The sequence below is a fragment of the Plectropomus leopardus genome, chromosome 9 (assembly GCF_026936395.1).
Source record: "Plectropomus leopardus strain MGB_pleo_1.0 chromosome 9, ASM2693639v1, whole genome shotgun sequence".
Classification (NCBI taxonomy): domain Eukaryota; kingdom Metazoa; phylum Chordata; class Actinopteri; order Perciformes; family Serranidae; genus Plectropomus; species Plectropomus leopardus.
In genome coordinates this window covers 22949292-22959762 of record NC_142184.1, presented here as the reverse complement: position 1 = coordinate 22959762, position 10471 = coordinate 22949292, and the positions used below count along the sequence as shown (strand labels likewise).

Genomic DNA, 10471 nt, shown 5'->3' with positions numbered 1-10471 from the left:
CTGTTTTGCATGATTTTCGATGACATACCAAGCTTCCACTCAAACTTGAATGGTGTTTCTCCACTAGAGCTTGTTTATGAAAGTTTGATGGTTTAACAGGTAGCTTTTCAGTTTTATAATTACATTTGAACAAAAATTTGATTCCACCAAAGACATTAAATACATGCTTAGGAAAAGTGTTCCAGATGTTGTCCGTTTCATCAATTAGATTAGAGATCCAGTTTACTTTGAAAGTATTATTTAAGGTTTCAAAATATATCACCCCCATACCTCCTTTACTTCTGGGATTACATTTAAAGAATTTCTTTCTTTAAATAATGATATTTATTTCTCCAGGTAAAGTTATATAAAGCCTTATCTATGTTTTGTAAACTATAGGGGCCATTTCAAATGACAAGTACACATAAACAGATCTGGATATACCTTCAGCTTTAGAAAAAAGTACTCTACCATTCAGTGAAAGATCTCTCATCAACCACATGTTAATCATGCAGTGTTTACTATTATCAGAGAAGCATTTCCTGGACATCTTACATTGATCTAAACATATAGTCTTTTTTCTGTATTGTTTTTGTTTTTTTCAGTGTAGTGTTCCTTTTCTTATACTTACCATTAAAAAAATGTATGTTTAATCCAGGGTCAAGAATCAAACCTGTGCAGACCAGGCATCTCCTCTGGTAGCTGTGATTTCAACCCCATTCCAGCTCCCTCTCCCACCCCTTCCTTCTCCTCCACCCCCCTCCGCTCCCCAAACCCAAGAGAACAGGGTGCCAGCAGAACCGTACAGCAAGTCAGCCCACAGTATGTCTTATACACAGAAACAGAGTTGGAGTAATCCAGAAGCACCTTTTTGCAAAACAGTGTGCTGGACCAGAAGGAGACTATGTCCTTTCCAAAGATCTTCACTGTTGATTAATCAGGAATACAGTAACAAGCATGATTTCCATTAAGAGAGCAGCAGGGAATGACTTCCAGTGTCCATGCAGCCGTGAACTCACTGTAATAGTGAAGTGCCTCATAGAGTACTATCCAATGCTGTGGGACAGATCTGGGACCAGTGGAGCTGAGTGGGCAAGTCACTATTCAAGTATTCAGGATTAAATTTTGTTTCATGGGATTTATTTGACTATGTTTTGCATGTCTTGTTTTTGTTAGGAATCTGTAAAGCAGCAGCTTTTGAAAAGGGTGCAGAATGTGACAACCCCCAAGAAGAAGCAGGGAGCAACTCCTTCAAGGAAGAGGCCACAGAGAGCTTTGAGAGCAGCCAGGAGACGTCCAGTGACGACACAGATGAGTCCACCTGCTCAACTTTGATCTTAGAAAGATCACCACAATCTAGATGCAACACCCCAGAGGTTGAATGGTTGGATGGTAAGTACACAAATGGACACAGTGAATAGTGCTTCAGTGTGAATGCAGCTTTTACAACTACTCTAAACAAGGGACAACCCCATCTCTTTAATTAAGTAAATTCAACTTTGTCATCATGCAGTTTTCAACACTTACTGTTTTAGATTACACATCTAAATGTCCCAAACGGAAACAATGTAATTTCAGGCTACGTTTGAAGTGTTAATTGGTAGGGTTCATGTTTTCCAGTATCCAAAACTACTGAGAGCCAAAAGAACCAGGCAAGACATTATAAAACTCTTCAGGAGATATACAAAACCAAGACCAGACCCAACAAGAAGGATGTTTCCCAGCTGCTAGACGTCGAATTCCAAGCAAAACCTTCATTGACTCTGATGCCATGAAAGAGCAGGACAGGCCTACCAAGATTCTTCAAGCATATCCCTGCTTCAGAGAACTGGATCACGTAAGCAAATGATTTCATTTCAAGTAGGCTTATGCTTAATCTAAAATGAGAAATAGTCTGGGAATATAGAGTCAGATGATTAATCACAAATGATTATCACAGATCAAAGATTTATATCGAGATCTGCAGTATATATAGACTCTACAAAAATATTTTAAATGCACACAAAAATATTTATTGTATATGAATATTAGAAAAACTTTCACATATAAAGCGTTAAGGTTCATTAACATGTTTCTAATCCTCACAAATACTTCTTGATCTAAATGTTTGTAGTAATAATCCACAAATATGAATTTAAAATGATTGTATGTATCAGAAATACATTAGCAAACCCTTTTACATGTGGAGGTTTATTTACATTTATATATACAACAAGAAGTGATTTTGTTTGCACTTGAAATATTTTTGTGGAAAGTTGTAAATGATGAAATATGTACGCTAATTTCTCTATGCACATTCATTAATGAGGCTCATCTAATTCCATATGGGAACTGAGCAGTGTTAAAGGCCATAACAGGGATGGGGATGAACATTTTCTGGACAAATGTACAACAGTGAGCTTTGGTTCAGTTGTAACCTGGATAATGATTCCCAGGCCTCCAGCTAAACGATATAAAATTTACGAATTTCACAGAAAATAATAGCTCCAAAATGGACATTTAATGTAACCATATTTCAGTTGAAATGTATATTTTTAACATTTGTTTTCTATCTCTTTGAAATGTCACATTTGTCTGTCTGCCTGTGTATGTGTGTAAGCTATTGGATGAACTCCAGCGAATCCTTGATCAAGGGAACTTGATCGTATCTGTTCGTATCTGAACTGAAGAACCGCTGGGACCGAGACCTTTTTGGAGAGGGCACAGTTTTCAAAAATGTCATGAGGCCTCCTCTGCAGGACAAAGGTAACAGATTCAGACAATAGATCCAATATAAGATTTTTAAATAACTGGCTGCAGTAAATTAACGAGACTATTTTTTGTTTCTAACAGTAAAACACTTAATTGCCATGATGAAGGCTTCTAGACATGTTCCCATTACCTGTGGCTCCTCCCCAAGAAGTTAGGACACGCAAGTGAGGCTATGCTTCAGATCCTTGAGGTAAGAATTTGTGCATATATGGGAATTTTCACATTTCTTGACCATAAGATACAAAAAGTGGTTTGTTTTTGTTGTCAAATTTGGTTATGTTTTTATGTTTGTGCCAGTCCAATGAAGACCTCAACACCTTTCTTCAGTCGAGACCGCTCTTCAGCCCTGTTGAGATTGTCTGCAAAACCAGCTGCATACTGGCCATTAGACTCATGCCTGTGCTGACCTTCCCCAAAGAGGACATCTCTACCAGTGTAATGTATCTCATGGCATGTTATTATGCCTTTCACCTTACATATCCTAAGTGCGTTGCGACACTCCTGTCTGTGCTGCAGACAGAAGTCCTCTTGGACGCCATCCATGACCGGGACATGACTTTTTCATTCATAAAGGCTATGGCTGAGAGGAAAACTTCATCACTGATTAGGCTGAAAAATGACATTTTTTTTGTTTCCCGTACGGATAACAGAACTGTATTGGCTGATCCAAGAGCTGTTCAATATCTGAGTCCACCATTGTTACGAAAGTCTTACTCGTCCTTTGTTTGCATTTTAGAGGAAAATGTTGTGTTTTGTATTCCTCTACATTTATCTGATGTGTGGACTAAATTTGCAGTTATTTCAGGTCTTATGCTTGAATATTACTAACGTCATAGAAATGACACATTGCTGTATTTTAACCCTTGAAGGCGGCAGGTTGTTTAAAAAAAAGAGGGTGGTTGTTGTTACAAGGTTTTAAGTGCTGGTTGCACACTTGTTATCGTCTCATACAGCAAAGGCCGTTTCATCTTAACCTTGACTACCAATGATCTTCATGTTTTGGTTCTGCTAATGGCAGCTTGAAGAAAATAAAGTTTGAGGAAATTCATTGAAATTCATATCTTTCTTTAAGCTATGCTATCACAACTGTAGTTAATTACATTTATCTTATTCAGGTTTACTGATTTTTAAGCATAATGTATTTTTCTCTGTAAATTCCAGGGGAATTTAGCCTTATTCCTAGGGTATTGCAATATTATTGGATGCTTAATTTCAGCATTTTTTCTGACTCATTGAGAAAATAATGCTTAGATATATTCTTAATAGTATTGCATGTTGAAAAAATTGTCAAAAAATGTGATCCTTCCAAATGTAAAAAAAAAATCATAGCACAGCATGTTGAATACGTTTATAGTGTGGAATGTCTGGTCTGAAAAGTCAATATTTTAAGTGTTTGAAAGCCATTGTATAGTATATCAAAAAACGGCATACTACAGCACGTCGAAAAATGGTTGAAATTGTTGTGTTAATCTTAATATAGTATGTCAAAAACGCCTTACTATAGCATGTCGAAAAACAGTCAAAAAAGCGATCACTCCAAATGTCGGAAAAAGTCATAGCACAGCATGTCGAAGAAGTTTATAGTGTGAAATGTTGAAAAAATGGTCCAAAAAGTCAATATTTTAAGTGTTTTAAAGTTGTTGCATAGCATGTCACAAAACGCCATGCTAGTCAAATCAAGTCAGTTTTATTTATAAAGCCCACTATCACAAATCAGAGTTTGCCTCAGAGGGCTTTACAGCAGACAACATCCCTCTGTCCTTAGACCCTCATATCGACAAAGCAAAAAAAATTCCCCCCAGAAAACCTGTTCTTCTGTTTTCCTCACCATGTTGCTGCTTTCCTTGCTGTGTTCCTGTTGCTTTAATCCTCTGGCTTTCCCTTTGTTGTCTCCTGAGTTCCTGGTTTGTTTTAGTTCAGTTTTCCCTATGTTTTATTTGTATTTTGCATTTTTGTTCACCTGTTGGTTTTTCTGTGTGTCTAACATTCGGCATTAAAGCTCGCTTTAAGTTCGCGCTTCTGGCTCCCTTTTTGCTTGTCTGCATTTTTGGGTCCTCATCCTGCTGAACTATGACCATCATGATCTTTTTCACATTTTTTTTCAACATTCCATATTATGGCATTTTGGGTCGTTATTGCAACATTTTCTGCTATGATATGTCTTGGCATGCCATTTTATGTGGCTTTCAGATGTTTTTGGGACATATCATATTTCGCCACACTATACTATGTCGTTTTGGTAAATTCTTCAACCTGCTATATTTATAAGTTTGTGGCCATTTCTTCATGAAACTATACTATGGCGTCTCTGGACATGCTATTTTATGTGGTTTTCAGCTGTTTTTGGGACATGTCATATTTTGTCATTTTTTAGCATACTATAGTATGGCATTTTCGGTTGATTTTTGCGACATGCTATGTTAAGCTGTTTTTGGCCCTTTTTGCAATGTTCTATGCTATGGCTAGTTTTGGGACATGTTAAATTTGGACATTTTTCGCCATATTATAGTATTGCATTGTCAGTAATTTTTTCGACATGCCACATTATGGTGTTTTTGGCACTTTTTGCAACTTTCTATACTATGGAGTGCATCAGCAGGCAATTCCAGGCAGTCTCCAGCTGTTTTTGGGACATGTCAAATTTTGACATTTTTTGCCATAAAGTTGTACTGCATTTTGTTAATTTTTTCGACATGTCACATTATGGTGTTTTCAGCCCTTTTTGCAACTTTCTATACTATGGTGTGCCTTTGCGGGCTATTCTAGGCGTTTTCAAGCTTTTTTGGGGACAATTCAAATTTTGACATTTTTTGCCATACAGTTGTACTGCATTTTGTTAATTTTTTTGACATGCCACATTGTGGTGTTTTTGGCTCTTTTTACAACATTCTACGCTGTGGCCTGCATTGGCATGCTATTTTGGGCCGTTTCGTGCTGTTGTTGGGACGTGTCAAATTTTGACATTTTTCGCCTTGCTTTTTTGGTCATATTTTCAACATTCTATTTTAAAGGTTTTCTGGACGTTTTTTCACGTTTTTTCAACACTGTGTAGTATAACATGGCTCTAAAATAAAGTTTAAACAGTTTTCAGCTGTTTTTAGGACGTGTCAAATTTTGACATTTTTCGCCTTACTATAGCCTTGCTTTTTTGGTCATGTTTTCAACATTCTATTTTAAAGGTTTTCTGGGCGTTTTGTTCATCTTTTTTCAACACTGTATAGTATAACATGGCTCTAAAAGCTATTTTAAGTAGTTTTCAGCTGTTTTTAGGACGTGTCAAATTTTGACATTTTTCGCCTTACTATAGCCTTGCTTTTTTGGTCATTTTTTCAACATTCTATTTTAAAGGTTTTCTGGACATTTTTTCATGTTTTTTCAACACAGTATAGTATAACATAACTCTAAAAATAAGTTTAAATAGTTTTCAGCTGTTTTTAGGACGTGTCAAATTTTGACATTTTTCGCCTTACTATAGCCTTGCTTTTTTGGTCATTTTTTCAACATTCTATTTTAAAGGCTTTCTGGACATTTTTTCATGTTTTTTCAACACTGTGTAGTATAGCATGGCTCTAAAAGCAAGTTTAAATAGTTTTCAGCTGTTTTTAGGACGTGTCAAATTTTGACATTTTTCGCCTTACTATAGCCTTGCTTTTTTGGTCATGTTTTTTCAACATTCTATTTTAAAGGTTTTCTGGACATTTTTTCATGTTTTTTCAACACTGTATAGTATAGCATGGCTCTAAAAGCAAGTTTAAATAGTTTTCAGATGTTTTTAGGACGTGTCAAATTTTGACATTTTTCGCCTTACTATAGCCTTGCTTTTTTGGTCATTTTTTCAACATTCTATTTTAAAGGTTTTCTGGACGTTTTTTCATGTTTTTTTTAACACTGTATAGTATAACATAACTCTAAAAACAAGTTTAAATAGTTTTCAGCTGTTTTTAGGACGTGTCAAATTTTGACATTTTTCGCCTTACTATAGCCTTGCTTTTTTGGTCATGTTTTCAACATTCTATTTTAAAGGTTTTCTGGACGTTTTTTCATGTTTTTTCAACACTGTGTAGTATAACATGGCTCTAAAAGCAAATTTAAATAGTTTTCAGCTGTTTTTAGGACGTGTCAAATTTTGACATTTTTCGCCTTACTATAGCCTTGCTTTTTTGGTCATTTTTTCAACATTCTATTTTAAAGGTTTTCTGGACGTTTTTTCATGTTTTTTCAACACTGTGTAGTATAACATGGCTCTAAAAGCAAGTTTAAATAGTTTTCAGCTGTTTTTAGGACGTGTCAAATTTTGACATTTTTCGCCTTACTATAGCCTTGCTTTTTTGGTCATGTTTTTTCAACATTCTATTTTAAAGGTTTTCTGGACATTTTTTCATGTTTTTTCAACACTGTGTAGTATAGCATGGCTCTAAAAGCAAGTTTAAATAGTTTTCAGCTGTTTTTAGGACGTGTCAAATTTTGACATTTTTCGCCTTACTATAGCCTTGCTTTTTTGGTCATGTTTTTTCAACATTCTATTTTAAAGGTTTTCTGGACATTTTTTCATGTTTTTTCAGCACTGTATGGTATAGCATGGCTCTAAAAGCAAGTTTAAATAGTTTTCAGATGTTTTTAGGACGTGTCAAATTTTGACATTTTTCGCCTTACTATAGCCTTGCTTTTTTGGTCATTTTTTCAACATTCTATTTTAAAGGTTTTCTGGACGTTTTTTCATGTTTTTTTAACACTGTATAGTATAACATAACTCTAAAAACAAGTTTAAATAGTTTTCGGCTGTTTTTAGGACGTGTCAAATTTTGACATTTTTCGCCTTACTATAGTCTTGCTTTTTTGGTCATGTTTTCATCATTCTATTTTAAAGGTTTTCTGGACGTTTTTTCATGTTTTTTCAACACTGTATAGTATAACATGGCTCTAAAAGCTATTTTAAGTAGTTTTCAGCTGTTTTTAGGACGTGTCAAATTTTGACATTTTTCGCCTTACTATAGCCTTGCTTTTTTGGTCATTTTTTCAACATTCTATTTTAAAGGTTTTCTGGACATTTTTTCATGTTTTTTCAACACAGTATAGTATAGCATGGCTCTAAAAGCAAGTTTAAATAGTTTTCAGATGTTTTTAGGACATGTCAAATTTTGACATTTTTCGCCTTACTATAGCCTTGCTTTTTTGGTCATTTTTTCAACATTCTATTTTAAAGGTTTTCTGGACGTTTTTTCATGTTTTTTTAACACTGTATAGTATAACATAACTCTAAAAACAAGTTTAAATAGTTTTCAGCTGTTTTTAGGACGTGTCAAATTTTGACATTTTTCGCCTTACTATAGTCTTGCTTTTTTGGTCATGTTTTCATCATTCTATTTTAAAGGTTTTCTGGACGTTTTTTCATGTTTTTTTCAACACAGTATAGTATAACATAACTCTAAAAATAAGTTTAAATAGTTTTCAGCTGTTTTTAGGACGTGTCAAATTTTGACATTTTTCCCCTTACTATAGCCTTGCTTTTTTGGTCATTTTTTCAGCATTCTATTTTAAAGGTTTTCTGGACATTTGTTCATGTTTTTTCAACACTGTGTAGTATAACATGGCTCTAAAAGCAAGTTTAAATAGTTTTCAGCTGTTTTTAGGACGTGTCAAATTTTGACATTTTTCGCCTTACTATAGCCTTGCTTTTTTGGTCATTTTTTCAACATTCTATTTTAAAGGTTTTCTGGACGTTTTTTCATGTTTTTTTTTAACACTGTATAGTATAAAATAACTCTAAAAACAAGTTTAAATAGTTTTCGGCTGTTTTTAGGACGTGTCAAATTTTGACATTTTTCGCCTTACTATAGCCTTGCTTTTTTGGTCATTTTTTCAACATTCTATTTTAAAGGTTTTCTGGACGTTTTTTCATGTTTTTTCAACACTGTGTAGTACAACATGGCTCTAAAAGCAAGTTTAAATAGTTTTCAGCTGTTTTTAGGACGTGTCAAATTTTGACATTTTTCGCCCTACTATAGCCTTGCTTTTTTGGTCATTTTTTCAACATTCTATTTTAAAGGTTTTCTGGACGTTTTTTCATGTTTTTTCAACACAGTATAGTATAACATAACTCTAAAAATAAGTTTAAATAGTTTTCAGCTGTTTTTAGGACGTGTCAAATTTTGACATTTTTCGCCTTACTATAGTCTTGCTTTTTTGGTCATGTTCTCATCATTCTATTTTAAAGGTTTTCTGGACGTTTTTTCATGTTTTTTCAACACTGTATAGTATAACATGGCTCTAAAAGCTATTTTAAGTAGTTTTCAGCTGTTTTTAGGACGTGTCAAATTTTGACATTTTTCGCCTTACTATAGCCTTGCTTTTTTGGTCATTTTTTCAACATTCTATTTTAAAGGTTTTCTGGACATTTTTTCATGTTTTTTTCAACACAGTATAGTATAACATAACTCTAAAATAAGTTTAAATAGTTTTCAGCTGTTTTTAGGACGTGTCAAATTTTGACATTTTCCCTTACTATAGCCTTGCTTTTTGGTCATTTTTCAGCATTCTATTTTAAAGGTTTTCTGGACGTTTTTTCATGTTTTTTCAACACTGTGTAGTATAACATGGCTCTAAAAGCATGTTTAAATAGTTTTCAGCTGTTTTTAGGACGTGTCAAAATTTGACATTTTTCGCCTTACTATAGCCTTGCTTTTTTGGTCATTTTTTTCAGCATTCTATTTTAAAGGCTTTCTGGATGTTTTTCCATGTTTTTTCAACACTGTGTAGTATAACATGGCTCTAAAAGCAAGTTTAAATAGTTTTCAGCTGTTTTTAGGACGTGTCAAATTTTGACATTTTTCGCCTTACTATAGCCTTGCTTTTTTGGTCATTTTTTCAACATTCTATTTTAAAGGTTTTCTGGACGTTTTTTCATGTTTTTTCAACACAGTATAGTATAAATTAACTCTAAAAATAAGTTTAAATAGTTTTCAGCTGTTTTTAGGACGTGTCAAAATTTGACATTTTTCGCCTTACTATAGCTTTGCTTTTTTGGTCATTTTTTTCAGCATTCTATTTTAAAGGCTTTCTGGATGTTTTTCCATGTTTTTTCAACACTGTGTAGTATAGCATGGCTCTAAAAGCAAGTTTTAATTGTTTTCAGCTGTTTTTTGGGCGTGTCCAATTTTGACATTTTAAGCCTTACTATAGCCTTGCTTTTTGGTCATGTTTTTTCAACATTCTATTTTAAAGGTTTTCTGGACATTTTTCATGTTTTTCAACACTGTATGGTATAGCATGGCTCTAAAAGCAAGTTTAAATAGTTTTCAGATGTTTTTAGGACGTGTCAAATTTTGACATTTTTCGCCTTACTATAGCCTTGCTTTTTTGGTCATTTTTTCAACATTCTATTTTAAAGGTTTTCTGGACGTTTTTTCATGTTTTTTTAACACTGTATAGTATAACATAACTCTAAAAACAAGTTTAAATAGTTTTCGGCTGTTTTTAGGACGTGTCAAATTTTGACATTTTTCGCCTTACTATAGCCTTGCTTTTTTGGTCATTTTTTCAACATTCTATTTTAAAGGTTTTCTGGACGTTTTTTCATGTTTTTCAACACTGTGTAGTATAACATGGCTCTAAAAGCAAGTTTAAATAGTTTTCAGCTGTTTTTAGGACGTGTCAAAATTTGATATTTTTCGCCTTACTATAGCCTTGCTTTTTTGGTCATTTTTTCAACATTCTATTTTAAAGGTTTTCTGGACATTTTTTC

The 10471-nt window shown here is 33.9% G+C and overlaps 1 pseudogene; it reads left to right on the top strand.

Annotated features, from left to right (window-relative positions):
* The first annotated feature begins 936 nt into the window (after positions 1-936).
* LOC121946512 (uncharacterized) lies at positions 937-3286 on the top strand (annotated as a pseudogene).
* The last annotated feature ends 7185 nt before the right edge of the window (positions 3287-10471 follow it).